This window comes from Camellia sinensis, chromosome 13 (genome assembly GCF_055761805.1).
Source record: "Camellia sinensis isolate YWXY chromosome 13, ASM5576180v1, whole genome shotgun sequence".
NCBI lineage: Eukaryota > Viridiplantae > Streptophyta > Magnoliopsida > Ericales > Theaceae > Camellia > Camellia sinensis.
Window position 1 is genome coordinate 105,655,641 of NC_138973.1, and position 17,426 is coordinate 105,673,066.

Here is a 17,426-nt window from a genome sequence, read left to right on the forward strand (position 1 = left end):
GTCATTGGGATTGGGATATAGGGACGTTTAAAAAATGCCGCCATAGCCTTTTCTTTTTTTTCTTTTTTCTTTTTTAAATTGTGCTGAGCTTGGCATTTAAATATAGCAACAGATATTTATACCTGCCATAAACGATTATTAAGAATTAATAATTGATGTATATTAAAATAATAAATACACTAAGCTTGAAAACAAAATTAAAAATAAGAACCAATGCATTGCATACCCAAGAATAGAAACAATTCATGTTCAGACTCTAAATACATCAATTAAAATCAAAATGGTCAAGAAGAAGTCAAATTACTTAAACTTCAAGAGTTGCTCTCATCAGTGTGAGATGAACAACATTTAAAAGAGGTGATTTGCCAAAAAAATTGCACAGACCCCATAAGCTGTTTTAACAATTACAACCTTCAAGGCTCTCATCATAGCTACTGCTTTAAAAATGAACAAAGCAGCAACAACAAATATTAAAAATATAAGGATCTTACAAAAGTGACTCCCCAGTGGCATTGGTAGAGACTAAATAGAACTATTAAAAAAAATGTCTACTCAATAGAAGAGACTCCCAAGTCCTCCTAGCAGAGCTACTTACATCCTCTGCTTAAGTGACCTCCATCTGGACTCATTTCTGTCTTGAGAAATTGCCAATTATTTATCTTCCTTTGTCACCACAATGACAGCTGTGCTAGGTTTGTCTTCTATTCTACATCATTTGCTCCCAAGTATCATACAAGCAAAACTGAGAATTTACAATAGAGATGTTTCAACATTAGATAAATATTAGTATTCAAATAATTCATCGTTTTACCAGCAAAAAGCAGCAAATAATTCAAAAGGCAGGCTCCAAATATGATGACAAGGTTTACATGATTAACAATGTGAAAGTATTCAAATAATTCATCGTCTTACCAGCAAAACCTTGCACCATTGTCATTACCCACTCAACTACTTGCTGTATCGACCAAAAGGCACAGAATATTACCAAATATCCCACAAGATTTGGATTTTTTTCAAGGTACTACTTTCTAGGTTAATATATAAAAACTATGTGGCTGATTTGGCTTAATTCAAGTTTTTAATTTGTTTCCAAACTAAAAACAACCAAATTGTATCACTCCAATTTTTTCATTTTCCTCATTTTCAGGTTATCCAATCTCAATATCATGCAAAGATGTGTTGCGTTGCGTTTAATTTTTTCAATTTTTAATTTGTTTCCAAACTAAAACCCACTCTTCTCTGTTTTCTGTCCTTTGTTCTAGGTCTTTTCCTAATCTACAATTGTTCACTAATTTCCAACACCAAATCACATCATGTCTTAATAGATTTAGAAAAGTGAGAAATTAAAAACTAGTGATGTTAGTACTTTTACCTTGTTAGTTCTTCTTCTTCTTTGAAAGGTGAACCTATATTTAATAAGAACAAGTGAAGAAAGATTATATATACCCCCCCCCCCCAAAAAAAAAAAACAAAATGATTGAGAGCCTAGCTGTAATGTGTGGTAGGTTATTTATGCAATCAGACATATCAGTGAGCTACCAAGCAAGTGGGGTATGCGATGTAATTTGACAATGTTCTTCAATTCAATTCAATATCTAAGTTTGGCAATGTTATAATTTGGCATGAGCATTGACAGACCATTGGTGTGGAGTTTTAGAGAGGTCTTTGTTATAATTTGACTTTGGCTGCTGTAATAGCATCACACTGGAGTTTCACTAACAATGCATTCAATTTCTACTTATTTTTTCCCAATAGAACCATTTGGCCCAACTAGAATTGTCATTTCAATGCTATATCAGGATACAATTATAGATCTCAAATTGATCTCATTCCACTTTAATAAAGCACAAAGTATCAATCCATCATTGTAGGCTTTATCCTCCCAATTCTTTGCTCTAAGAGCTTTTATATTCTCTGTTTTGATCAAAAACTAATTCAAAGGCTCACAACTAGTTAAACAGCTATGTACAACATGATCTACCTTCATCCACCTTTCTAGTCTCAAACTAACAAGGAGTTTTGTAAGACTGAAATAGCTTAATGCAAAATCATAGTCATTGAAGTAGTCTACAATGACAATGTCCACTTTAAGAATTGCATACATAAAGCATAGCTATGGCAGTGGCACCTGCACCATCTGTGCTATTTCAAGTTCAGAACTCTTTATGCATTCAATGTGTAAAAGGGACTAGTGATTAAATGATCTGCAAAGAAAACCAACTTGAACCATACACACAAAATCCAATAGCATGTACTGGACATAGTTGTTTGATACAAAATCCATCATTATACCCTATCTTAACACCTGTTTTGGCCTATTAAGACAATTCCCCAACAATGGTGAGGGAACCTCTTTCCCAAAAATATTAAGAATATATATATATATATAATCATAACTAAAGCAAAAATATTAGTGTTATTGATATCTAAATAAAAGATAAGGCCACCATCTGAAAAATAAAAAATAAAAGATAAGACCCATTATCACATAAGATGATATCCAAAGAGCAATCATCAACCTAAAAAAAAAAAGTAGCCAAAATGTAGTGGTTGCTTTCAGTGCCTCTTGTCTTGTCCTGGCAATTCCCAGGAAAGAAAATGATATAATGCGACTAAAATGACATACACACGCACAAAATGGATTGCAAGACAGTTCGTTCGACCTAACAATACTTGAGCAACAAACAACTGATTGGTTTTTCACTGGAAATTTCAATAAAAATTAAGCTACTTTACAATTGGTATTTTTAAAAATATCCTCTTCTTTCACACAAAAAAGCAAAGTTTTGTTATTAAAAGCAAATTCATGATAAACCAAGTTAACTAGTAGCATCAAGAACATAAAAACATTTCACACAAACAAAACATGAATCACTGAAACAGAGCAATACTATCGCATTGCAGAATCAAAACTTGGCAACAACCAAATCAACAAAACATAAGAGGGCTATAGTATATATATATAGAATCACTGAACCAACAGAAACAAAACATAGTCAACAACCAACACAAACAAAATAGAATCACTGAATTAGATTTACGATAGTCATACATATATATATATAGAGAGAGAGAAATGGGTAGATCCAAACCTTTCTGCCTTCTCTCAATGCCTTGATCTCTGCATATGCAATGCCTTGATTTGCACAAACGAAAATCAACAACCAAATCAATAGAGAGACCTTCGAAATCGAGAGAGACCTTTGAAATCGAAAGACAGAGAGAGAGAGAGAGACCTTCAAAATCGAAAGACAGAGAGAGCTTTGAAATCAAAATCGAAATCACCGAGATGTCATTATGAGATAAATCTCAGAGCTGAAGCAGATTTTGAAGGATTCGATTGGTTTTTCTGAGATTGTAGACAGTAGTGCTCAAAACTAAACGTCAAAATTGCAATCGCTCTGAGAAACTAGAAGATTGAAGCCATACGGATGCAGATAGGTTGGCTCTGAGAAATTTCGAAATCGCAATCGCTCTGAAAAAGAATTGAGAGAGAGCAAGAGAGTGAGAGATTTGAGTGAGTGATAGATTCGAACTAGACGACTGTGGGTTTTTGAAAATAAAGGTTTGGAGAGACAAAATAGGGTTTGTAGGGAGACAGGACTTGGAGGTGTTTCCAAGCGTCTTTTATTCATAAAACGGGGTCGTTTTGATTCATATCAAATGCGACGTTTTAAAAACGTTGTTAATTATTAGAAAAAGTGACGCTTAATATAACAACATTAATTAAACGCCGTTAAATCCCTAATTTCCTGTAGTGTGACATGCATTGAGAGAGATTCGAAAAGTATAAATTACTCCTACTATTACTATTTGCATCCATACAACTAACCCCTTCGCCTCACGATATTTTTTTTTTTTTTTTTTTTGGTGACAAAATAAGTTGGCATTGCTACATACTATTTCAAAAATTAACATAAAAATGTAGGTCCCATAATGAGGTAACAAAGCTAGCATGGCATTGACATAGGTATATATAATGTTTAAGAGTCAATGATGAATTTGTCTCATAATTTTTAATAGAAAGCACATGATTATGTTTTTTTGCCTAGTCGTCCACGGTTACATGATGTATAATTCTTCAACTGCATGGACCCATTTTTTATTAAGTAAATTATTGTGACCATTTTTTAGATTTGTAAAAAATATAATAAATCTTGTAAGTTCGGTATATAATTATATTGGCTTATCTTTGAATAAGATTAAGGGAGACTTATGTGTAGGTCATAATATGTAAACTTATTGTCTAATAAGTTCTATGATAATTAATGACGTTTTTTATCACACTATTAAAAAATGTCACTAATTATTAATTTTAACAACAGATTAAAAATTTTGTCATAAAAAATGTTACTAATTATAAGTTTTAGTAACAGTTTAAAAAAATTGTCACAAAAAAGTTACTAATTTTTAACTTTCGGAGACAGTTTGAAAAATTCGTCTCAAAAAAATGTTACTAAATGTTACTAATTATTTTTAATTGAGCTATACTTAAGGGATGTGTTTTGTTTTGTTGTCATTAATTTTGTATTATAAGTATCAAATAAACACATTTTTTATAGATGAATTGGAGGGACGGAAACACATATTTTCTAACACAATAAGCAAATTATCAAAGTAGGTGTGCCTTGCATATGGTATGCAAGGCATTTACACCATTTCTATTCTGCATCTACACCTTTTATGTATTGGGTTATACGACATTTTTTTGAAAGTTTACACATTGGTGACCTGCTAAACGGGTCACTTTGCAGGTAAATTAATTAAATAATATAATATATTAATAATTTCATAAAAGGTCATAAAAGGTGTAAATGTGAAAATATTTTCAGAAATGAGTGTGAACTTTCACAAAATGATGTAAGTGTTTGACGAAAAGGTATAAACTTTCAGAAATGGGTGTAAACTTTCAGAAAATGGTGTAACTATTTTGACGAAAATGTATAAGTTTAGAAAATTTTCAGAAAAGGTGTAACATTTCAGAAAAAGGGTGTAAAATTTAGTTTAGCGTAAATTTTATCGACAAATAACAGTTTAGTCGCTAAAGGTTGAAAATTTTATTACCATCGGCCCTCTCTTCTCTGTTTCCCACCAACACTTTCTCAGTTCTCTCTCACACGCACACAGAATAGTCACCACCAATCTTGACTCCCGCTGACCACCCAAGCATCGGTGGCCTTCGGTGCTCACCGTCGTCTCACATCGCCACTGCCACCACCGCTGCCGCTGCCGCAAATCAAAGGTTTTTTTTTCTCTCTCTCTATAGATCTTGGTCTCTCTTTGTCGATGCCGGCCTTTTCTCCGTTAATGTCGGTCTCTCACTGTCGATCCCTGTCTATCCCGGTCTATCTCTAGGGATCTTGGTCTGTCTGTGTCGATCTCGGTCCCTCTCTGTCGATCTCGGTCTGGCTGTCTCTGTCGATCACTCTCTATCTCGGTCTCTCTGTCTGCCAATCTCAGTTTCTCTGTCTGTCTCTCTGTCCCTTCCTCTATATTAAAAATGGTTTTCTTTTACATTGACATACTTGGTTGGATTTCGACTTGGGGTTGCTATTCCAAGCCCTCCCAAACTCGTCTTCTCTGAAACAGACTTCTACTGAGAGAAAGACCAAGGCCTCCAAAACGCCTCTTATCTCTCACATTGCCATTATTTGAACAAGACGAATACAGTTTGATTGGATTTTAGGAACTTACACGTTTTGTGAAAAACGGAACTTACACCTTTTTCGAAGTTACTTACATCTCTTGTGAAAAAACTTACACTATTTGTGGAAGGTTACGCATTTGTGAAATAATTTATTTTGTAGAATTTACACATTTTCGTTGAAATACTTACACTTTTTGTGAAAAGTTACTACTTTTGTAAACAATTTTATTAAAAATATTTACACCTTTTATTGGAAGTTACACCTTTTCTGAGAACAGAACTTACACTTTTTATCAAATAACTTACATCTTCTGTAAAAAAATTTACACCTTCTATGGAAAATATGTTTTCATAAAGTTTACACTTTTTGTTAAAAACTTATACATTTTCTGAAAGTTTACACCTTGTAGTGGAAATAATAACACCTTTTTTGAGAAGTTACTCCAATTGTGAAACAATTTTTTTCTGAAAATTTACACCTTTTGTGACATAACTTACATCTTTTGTAAAAATATTTACACCTCTTATGGAAAATATGTTTGAATAAAGTTTACACCTTTGTTAGAAACTTACACCTTTGCTGAAAGTTTACATCATTGGGGGAAATACGTACACGTTTTCTGAAAAGTTACTCCTTTTGTGAAATTATTTTTTCCATAAAATTTACACGTATTATTGGAACTTACACCTTTTCTGAAAACAAAACTAACACCTTTTGTCACATAACTTACATATTTTGTGCAAACATTTACACGTTTTATGAAAAGTTACACCTCTATAGAGAATATGTTTTCATAAAGTTTACACACCTTTGCTGAAAGTTTACACCTTTTACTCGAAATATTTACACCTTTTCTGAAAGGTTACTCTGATTGTGAAACAATTTTTTTTTTTCAGAAAATTTACACCTTTTATTAGAAGTTGCACATTTTGTGACATAACTTACATCTTTTCTGAAAATGTTTACACCTTTTATGGAAAATATGTTTGAATAAAGTTTACATATTTTGTTGAAAGTTTACACCTTTGGGGGAAATACTTAAAGTTACACCTTCTGTGAAATTATATTTTCCATAAAATTTACACCTTTAATGGGAACTTACATCTTTTCTGAAAACAAAACTTACACCATTTGTGACATAACTTACATCTTTTGTGAAACCATCTACAAGTTTTTTGAAAATTTACACGTTTCATGGAAAAAATATTTGCATAAAATTTATACTTTTTGTTAAAAACTTACACCTTTTCTGAATGATTACTCCTTTTGTGAAAGAACTTTTTCCATAAGATTTACACCTTTTATGAAGCTATTTACACATTTTTTAAAAATTTACACCTTCTAGGGGAAATATGTTTTCATCAAGTTTACACATTTTTTTAAAAACTTACATCTCTTCTGAAAAGTTACTCCTTTTGTGAAACAAAAATTTTAAAAAAATTTACACCTTTTAATAGGAGTTACACCTTTTCTGAAAACAAAATTTACACATTTTCTGACGTAAGTTACATCTTTGGTGAAGACAATTACACCTTTTTTTGAAAATTTACACGTTTTACGAAAAATATGTTTTGATAAAGTTTGTTAAAAACTTATACCTTTTATGAAAGTTTGCACTATTTGGTGGAAATACTTACACCTTTTCTGAAAAGTTACACCTTCTGTGAAAAAAAATCTTTCATTAAATTTACCGCTTTTATGGGAACTTACACCTTTTTCGAAAACCAAACTTACGCCTTTTGTCAAATAATGTACATCTTTTGTGAAAAAATTTACACATTTTTTGAAAATTTACACATTCTATGGAATATATGCTTTCATAAAGTTTACATGTTTTATAAAAATGTACACCTTTCGTCAAAGGTTACTGTAGACCGCCCGAAACTCTCTCCACGTAGCCCTCCTTTCAGAGAGGGCGCGAATTGTGTTTCTGCTACTACAGTTCGGACTCCCGTCACGGTTCTGAATCTAATCTCACAAAGTGCAATGTAAGGCTGATAAATCACCATAGAGTCCAAATCCAACAATTGGTTTTGAAAAATCAATTTTAAATCAAAAGCGCCAAACATGGACTGCTTTGCCAGATTTCAGAGTCGTCACCTAAATATTTTATTTTGGGAAATTTAGGAAACCCTGACTCATGCCTAAGGCCACGTGTGCGTCATCACCAAAGTTGCCTCGGCTCGGGAACTTGGGTACGAGGGGGGAAGGTCATGAAATGAGCACCCCTGCTCGCCCGATCAAAGATCGGCCTCTACTAAACATGATATGTTGTTTCATAAACACATGTGTTCTTATTCCGGTTTATTAGCTAACTTACTATGTGATGCGCTCAGTATACAAGTATAGACTCAATCACGCGGATTGGAACAAAACAACTCATGTTTGTTTTTCAAAAATGGCTTGAAAGTACTACTCGCAAGTAGGCTAAAGCGCGGATTTGCCACCCTCAAGTGGGCTTAGAAAAACATGATTTTGCCACTCCGCAAAGTGGGCTTAAAACTCATAATCAACGAGTTGTTCCAATTCAGGCAATCAAGCCTTCATCCACAGGCATTCATGCAGTTAATCACTTAAGCACATAGTCTCATGGCAAGCATGCTATCATGGCAACACCCACACTCATGCGAAGATGCTAAAGCGTAAACACTTACAGCGTAGTTCGAGCCAAAACAGAAAACTAGTTAGAAACAATGCATGATCCTAACTATACGAGATGCCTAATGCAACACATGCAATAATGTAACTAAATAGGCTTGGCTACCTACTATGGCATATGAATGCAATACTTGATAACATGCTATGAAACACGTATTCAAGTAAGTTTATTGAAATACAATGCAGTTTGAATGATGCGCCGAGCCCGGTGTATGCAAGACAAATGAATGATGTACGCATGCAAAGCATAAGGTATGCTAATTGAAATATGTTCTAAACTAACCATCAAAAGCTGATAAGTAAAAGGGAGAAAGAAATGGGGTTGGAAGACATGCACACACACACATACACACTTATTACAACAATACACCCTCTCGCAGGACGGTCCGAATAAATAAGAGCTAAGTTAAGCTACTTATTACAAATCAACTAATTAACTATGCTAAGCTAATTAGAATATTACAAAGACGAATTAAATTAGCTAAGCACATTAACTAATTAATTACAAAACCGGCAAATTAACTAGCTAAGTAAAGCGGTAAAATGGCTTCAAGGGCAAGGGAGAGATGCATGCTCGGTTCGCTTCTGCTCGGAAATGCATTGCCTTGCCATGAGTTTTCTCTGTTTGCACTCACGGTGATCTCAGAACATCATGCATACTTCTAGATTGCATCTGTCCCCAACACAGGAGCACTTTGGATAATTTTCTGCAGGTGGCCAGCCGGCCACCTCTACTGGTTGGTAGGCTACCTCAACTGGCCGGCCGGCCAATGCAAGTGGTCCGTCAGCTAGTGCAAGTGGGCGGCCGGCCACCTCTCTTTCCAAAATTCCAATTTTGCTACAACAGAGAACAACAAAGGCATAACAATGCATTTGCAAGGAAATGTGTGTTCAACTACTCTCCTTATCAATTCTCAAGCTCAAAGGAGCGCAGTACTCGGCTCTCAAGCCACCAACCATGCATCTCAATGCTTGATAGCCGAAGAGTCAAGCTTGCACAATGTTAGTGAATGCACAAACAACACATAAGAGCCTCCACCTCTATCATGCATGGTCAAGAGGGTCGGCAACCAAGAAATGTGACACGTTTCATCACTTGGAGTATAAAACATCTCACATTTCTTGTGTTTGGATTAACGTCTGATCCAAACACAATGCAATGCAAACAACATGTGTTATCTCGGCATATTTTACTTGGTTGATTTTGTTTACACATTTTAACATTACCGATTCATTCTTTAACCGGTTAAGTGTAATGTGAGTGTCCTCCAACGAGGAGAGGTCAACCAAAAGGGGGGGGGGTTTAAGGCACGAGAGGGATGATGCCTTTGACTAGGAGGAACCCTTAAAAGAAGGTTAAAGCCATTTGAGCACCAACCCTACCTCATGTTTAAACACAACCTTAAGGCCAAACCAACCTCAAAGAAAATTGAAAAATGAAGAAATGGGAGAGGTTGTAGCTGCTTAATGCTGATATGGCATGAAACACAAGACTCAAACGTGCAAGCAACGCATGCATAACATGTTAAGGGACTAAAATGATGAGACTAGTGAAGGACAGAACACTAGAGACATGCAATACAATGCTCCATGGACCAAACCAGCGCTAAACAGACCTCATGCATGCCAAAACAGTGGCCAAAAAGTGCTAAGATGATAGCATAAAAGGGAAGAAAATGCATGCTTAACTTGTGGCTCGCAAGTAAGATACAAAGCTCAACTCTCAAACACATTAAAAGAGTGATATCTACAAGAGTATGGAAGAGATATGAGCACTGAAATCACATGCCAAATGATGATGTATCATGCAAACATCACAAGTATAGCATGCAAGAGGCCCTAAAACTCAAAGCTAGTTAAGGCATCACACAAGAGACATGCAATACATAGCCTAAACAATCACACAAGAGGCATGCAATACATAGCCTAAACAACCAAACCAGCTTTGGACAGAGCTCAATCATACCAAAACAAAGGTTAAAACATGCTGAAAAGGGAGCCCCAAAAGCTTAGACAAGCATGCATACGTATTGGCTCATAAACAAGGCATAAGGCACGACTCTCAAAAGTATTGAAAGAGTGGAACATGTGAGAGTGTGACTACACTATATGCACTGAAATTACATGCTAACACTACAAGAAATTGCACTTTTGGCGGCTACTTTTGGCTACAACGTCAATTTTTCGTAGCTAAAAGTATATTTTTGGCGACACAGCAATCAATGTCGTTGGGAAAAGTAGACCTTTACCAACGCAATTTACTATCGTCGCTAAAAAAGCATAACACTGACTAGGCGCCAAAAATATTGGTTGGCGCCAAAATTTCATAAATTTTAGCTACGAGGCTTAATTTTTAGCAACACAATAAGCGTCGCTATTAATGTGCTTACTTTTGGCGACGACAAGTTGGCATGGGCAAAGAGTTAAACATTTAGCGATGATAATACTATTCGTCGGTAAAAGTTTTGGTAGTGAAATGAGGTGATCTAGTTATTTGTATTTTTATTATAATTTTTCAAAAAATTTTAAATATTCTAATTATTGAATTGTAAAATTAAAGTGATCATCGAATTATATCACAAAATAAACCCGTCAAACTCAAACATGTTCTTAAGTTGAGATGGCTAATTTAAGATAATCTAAACTTTTCCAAAGTGGTTAGATCATCAATTTCAATATATTTGGTTGTATTTTTAGAAACTTATTTCAAAATTTCTAAAAAATTAAAAAACATTTGGTGAAAAAATAAAATATACTTATTATTTTTGTATAATTTTATGTTTTGGGAGGTCATAAATAATTTTTAAAAGTTTAAAAATATATTTTTGATTTTTATTGTTCTCAAATTAATTTTAAGTTTTTCCAAAAAAAAAAAAAATCTAAAAATTGTTTTTATTGTCCTCATTTTTTTTTGGTGATCTGCTTTATTCAGGCGGTGTGAATGTTCCCTCTCAAAATTCCCTCTTTTTTTCCCAGGATAGGTAACAAACCCCCTCATCACTCTACCCGATTTTCCATCTTGCACAGCCTTCTCTCATAATTCGTAGGTCCCTACCCTTACAATCGCACATCCGCATAGACGTTTGTTGATTATCAGGTTTCCGCCGTTTGCTGCTGATGTGCGAGACCAGGTGAAGATTCGACTAAAAAAACTTATAGTTCTCTATTTGTCTCTTGCTCAAATCAATTCTCTCGTATGTTGTGGATCTATGTTTTTTATTATTAATCTGGTTTTCTTCAATCTGTCTTTGATGTCCATGTGATTTTGCTGTTCGAAATGCCACTGTCGGTAAGCTATATGTAGTGATTAACCTACTGATATGAAATCAAAGTAACTTTTATAGGTATTTGATTGAATTAGGTTTAGAATAAAATCTGTATATCAATGCCCTCATTTTGTATTTTGATCTGTTGTACTCTGTAAAAGAACATTTCCTGAAATGTCTGTCCCTTGCTTTGTGATCATTTTTAAAGCATTTATAAATATATTATTTAGTACCCCTTATTTTGAAAATCCATGATTTTTGAAAATCATGAAATATTTCAGTTTCCCCCTAAAATATATATATGTATATATACATGTAGCGGCTTTAGATGATTTACTAACCCATCTATTACAGCTTTAATTGTTTCATTAAAATTTGTATTAAACTTGTCTAATAATGTTCATGTTTTGGTGAATGTGTAAAGCTATTATATGTACCACCATTTTGATCTTTGGAGGAAAATTAAAAGAATTATAGGGGTTGAAGGATGGTTGGGGAAGTAATGGAGGGTTGTGGACAGTTCCAGAATATAGCATTAGCAATGGCTGTGGTGATGGTGGCAATAATATCAAGGTAAAAGAGGAAGTAGTATTTCAAGGTGGAGGAGGAGAGGAGTGGAAGTTAGGGAAAAGAGAAGCTAGTGTGTTGAGGTACAAGGAGAAGAGGCAGAACTGGCTTTTCTTCAAAGGTATCCGTTATGAAGTTCGAAAGATCAACGCAGAGAAGCGTCCTCGTATGAAGGTAAATAAACATTATATATATATGTAATTAATCTATCATGTTTAAATGTTTTAGCTATTGCAAATGATTTTGATAGTGTTTTTCTTTTCAATATCATTTCTTCACTTTTTTGCAGGGGCAATTTGTGAAGAGAAGTTGAAAAATTATAAAATGTGACATGCTAAATTGTAGTCATCATAAAGATTAAAGAGCATGTTCTTTTGTGTGCATCTTTTTCTTCTTTTTTTTTTTGGTGGTTTTTTTCAGGTTGCTTGTTACATTGTAAAGGAAGTGATAAATGGCATGGCAAGCCCAAAAAAAAACATTGCCCCCAAGAAAAGAATTAAAATTGTAGAGGTATTGTAAAATTCTGCAGAATAAACCAAAAGAATAATACATGCATTAGATCAGACAGTTTGAGTTAATATTACCTATCGATGCATTTTTAGTCTGTATTGGTTTGTAGGTAGAAAATGAGTAGAAAAAGGGTGGTTGAGCTGTATAACATTTTTCTGTTACTGTATAAAGGTCTAATGTGCTTTTAAAAAAAGGTTGTACTTTTTTATAACATTATGTCAATATAAAACAAATGTTTTATACTAGCCACTTAAATGATGTCTCAATGTTCTTAATTGATTTACAAAGTGCACACATTATAAGAAAAAGTTACTATTTTTTTGTGGCATGTTATGCAATTTCCCTGCTATTTTATCTTTTAGTTAAATTTGGATAACTTTAGCCCTGTAGCCGTCACTGCCAAACCTCCAACCACCTCCCTAAAATTGTTCACTTTGATAAAATGAAATGTTGCTTTTATGGAAATTCATGGTGAACCTGTGATAGGGCTGTGATCAATGAATTCAAAAAAATTAAAATGTGAACACGACAATAGACCTTTTCATTAACAGTCATTACCGTGTTGTAATGCGGGTTGCAGTAGTAGTCAAGTGTATTTTAGATATAAACGGATCATAGACTTTCAATGTGATCATGGGGCCATCCACCTCCTCTAAGAAATTTTTTTCGTAATTCGTTGAAATTTCTCATTTAGACCAACCATCTATTAGGCATTTTTGTCATTTGTGTTTTGGTAAAGATAACGATGGTGCAAAACTTTCACAATAGGACCAGCAGGAATTGTTATTCTCTGAGTTGATATATATCATGTTTGTCTCTGCAAAAGGCTTTTTACTGTTTGTCTCTGTCATTTCCTTTCTTTACAATTGCCTTTCATGTCTTTTAGATCTATTTTTAGTGAGTAATATGCTTTAGCCTGTAGGAATATACTTGTTCTCCTCAAAGATGATGTCATATCAGACTGTACATCGTAGGACCATAAACATGAAGAATCACAAGGCCCGTTTGACAAAGCCTGTTTGTTTGGCTAGTTGGAAATTGACATCACTGAGAGAAAATCAGGTAAGGTAATACTATAATGTACCAATAGAATTTATATACAAATATTTAATATAGAATAATATATTTTATTTATATCTATTCATTTAAAGTCAAAAAGCTGGTTGGTGTTAACAGAAAATTATAGGCAAATTAAAAACAAATAAATAAAGTGAAGAGACAAGAGATTATTGCTAGAACAAATATTCAGTCATAACCGATTAACATATTGATGGTGAAGTTGAAAGTCACCATCCCAAAAGAAGAAATATGGAAGGGGGTTTTGTTACAAGCCATCCATTTCATCTTGAAATTGAGAAGGCAAAGAAGATGCTAAAGGTAAAAAACTGAGATGTATCCTACAAAAAAAATAAAAAAAATAAATAAATAAAAGCACTTTGTTAACCTGATTGTTTGGCACTAAGTGCTTGAATGAACAAGCACTTATTAATGAAATTGAAAAGCTAGTAGATGCAATTATTGAACAATGAACAAGCACTGATTAGCAATACAAATGGTAAATTATTGTTTGTAATAGACTTTGAAAGATTTGATTATGATAAATTAAAATCTTACAAATTATTCATGAAGACGTGTCATGAATTTCCCAGCCAAATTCATGGAATTTAGACCTATTTAAGGCCATTGCATATTTTGCAGTTGCTCTATGACCATTACCTAAACTAAAATTATTTTTCGTGGATTGCAATTCTATTTGATAACAGACATGTTCTCACACAGCTTGGCCCCTCAAAGATTTGTAATGAAAGTAAATAAACTTGTAAATGGGCAATTTGGTTGGGCAAGATAACTATTTGAATATGCTGGCTCTATTTTGGTTCATCACTTCTCTGATGATCATTCATATCAAAATGATTTTTTTTTTTTTTTTGGGTTCATTTGCCTCGAACTTCTTTGAGATAATGAGAATTAAGTTATAGCCCCATTTCATACAAAAAAAGATTTTGTGGCAATGTTTAAATAAATAATTTGATTATTGTTATGTGACTATAAATAACCAGATGTGTTTCTAATTTTTTAATATTTATTTTGGTTGTCATGATTACTCCTTACAATTCACATTGTGAAATTTTTGCAATCATGGGTGCAATTGCTGACAATAGAGTGTGAGCCCTGTGAAGCATCTTGAATCATCCCGTTTCATTACCATCACAAAATAACAGGAAGATATAATCAATTGGAGTGAGCCCTCCACACCGCACACATCTCTTTTATTGTCTCGGCAATTATTTTTGGTAGTTACTGTCATTTTCCTCACTGTAAGATTAGATTAGATTAGAGGTAGAGAGGTGTCTTTGTTCAATTTTTGATTCTGTGCTTATTCTCTGTCCCTACCATTAGCAATTTGGGCCCGCCCTTAGACATATATGGCTGGCAGTATGCGGTGGTTGTGCGGTAGGGGCCCGGTTTACCGCTAGCCTATGTCGCCCCCACTTGCAATACTTGTTTTTTATGCAAACAAATACTATCATTGGTTGAATTGTAGAAGATAAATTGATCATTGGTTGTGTATGAAATTTCATTAGATTTTGATGTTTGATTCACTCCATGGAAAAACCTGTTTGCATTATGCTGCTTTCTATGGCCATCTAGATTGCCTACAAGCTATTCTTTCTGCTACCCTTTCCACCTCTGTTGCACATTCCTGGTGACCCTCTCTCTCTCTCTGCACACACACACTCATATATGCTTGTGTGTAGAGAATATCCATGAAGTTGCTAAAGCTGTGGTTGTTTTGTTTGGTTTGATTTGGAGTTGATGGCAGGGAATTTGCAAGGTTTGTGAATATAAGAGATAAAAATGGAGCAACCCAATTGCACTTGGCAGCCCGACAAGGATGGCCGGGGTGCGTTCATATGTTGTTAGACAGTGGGGCTCTTGTTTGTGCATCTTCTAGAGGATATGGGTAAAACTCTCTTATTGAAGGTTTTCTAGTGTAATGTCATCGCACTCTTAATTTGTCATTAATATTTATAAGAGTCCTGTTTGCAGTTTCCCTGGGATTATATCACTTCATTTTGCAGTTCGTGGGGGTTCATTGGATTGTGTTTGGGAATTACTTGCTTGGGGGGCTGATAGACTTCATAGAGATTCATCTGGGTAAACTTTTTATTTTTAATTTTTAATTTTTTTAGTTTTTCTTTCTTTCCTGACTTTAGAAAGAACTATATGATAATTGATGCAGACCAGATCCACTGACACACGGAGTAGGTGATTTCAAGGTCTTTGATGCTGAAATTAGTTTTGAGTACTCAATATGGAATTAATGTTATACCAGTGTCTGAACCCCCTTGTTATTCCCTTTCTATGGAGTTGAATGTGCTACAATCTACGTATTTCTAGTGTGGTTAAACAATATTAGCCTTCATGCTCAATCATAACGAAAATCGAGAGTAATTGGTTCCTATTGAGATTGTTGACGATGACATGATGGCATTAAAGAATTTGGATTGAGGCTTTGACAAGTATGGTTTAACAAAAGATATGGTTGACACCTAAGAAGGAGCAACTTCAGTGGGCTTGTATAATGGTTGCTATTGCCAAATTATATGGTGGCTGCACCTAAGAAATCCTCTCTAGTGGCCTGCCAAAAGGTCTGTTAAAAACTTATATTGCCAAATCTTGTGCATCATTTGTGCCAACTCAACTTACCCAAGAGAGGGTTTTGATCCAATGGTCTGGATGTGAGACATCCATTGGACAGAATTAAGCAATGATCTAAATGTGCCAAAATGGCATTTGCACCATTGGAACAACATTGCTAAAAAAATGACATTTTGACATTTTCCTTTTGGCAATCACCACTGGAGTTCCACTGAACTTTTGACATAGTTGCACTTGAAATTTTTTTTTGCTATTTTTCTGTTTTTAATACTTCCAATATTGTGGGAAGTTTGCTCTATTTGTATTTTAAATGAGTGGAGACATTAGCTTCGAATGTTTTGTGAATGAAATGATTGTTACCAGCTGATATCTTGGCAGGAGGATACCTTACATGGTTGCTTTGAGGCACAAGCATGCAGCATGTGCAGCATTATTGAACCCGTCAGCTCCAGATCCTCTCATATGGCCATCACCATTGAAGTTCATTACCGAGCTTAATCCAGAGGCAAAAGCATTGTTAGAGAGGGCACTAATGGAGACAAACAAGGAAAGGGAAAAAACCATCTTGAAGGCGATAGTCTACTCACTTCCATCGCCTTTGCATTCTGAAGCTGCGGCTAGTGACATTATGTATGAGGTAAATTGTTTTCCACTAAACCTGTAGTTTCTAGTTGACACACTGCATGACTGATCACTGATTCAGATGTAATCATCCTTTATCCAGGTTTTTTTTCTTTTAATTTCTGATTTGAATGTTGGATTTTAATGACTCCTCTTTACCAAAGCTTTCTATGCAAACAAGTACAACTACCTACAACTGCAATTGACAGTATTTTCTAACAGACTGATGATGAAGTTTTCTTACCTTGTAAATTTTCTTTGCAGGCAACAAATAGTGGACCTGGTTTTCTTTACCAAAGCTTACTCTTAATGGTATTGGGAAAGAGCCAGTCGCTAAGTGGTGGTGGTCCTGGGTGGAATAGATAGGAGCTAAAAAGGCGAGGTTTGAACATCCAAACTAAAATAAGAGTGCTGGGGTAAATACCATTGGGCTAAAAATCCCTTGGCTAGGAGTAAACAATTGAGTAGTGAGGTTCCATGGTTAACAAGAAAT

At 34.5% G+C, this 17,426-nt stretch overlaps 1 long non-coding RNA gene across 1 annotated transcript; it reads right to left on the bottom strand.

Moving 5' to 3' along the window:
* Positions 1-197: 197 nt before the first annotated feature.
* On the bottom strand, positions 198-3,147 carry LOC114302479 (uncharacterized). The gene is made up of 2 exons (XR_014349377.1): positions 3,093-3,147; positions 198-742 (listed from the first exon to the last, which is right to left on the bottom strand). It is a non-coding gene; the product is annotated as an uncharacterized LOC114302479 (long non-coding RNA).
* Between the last annotated feature and the right edge of the window lie 14,279 nt (positions 3,148-17,426).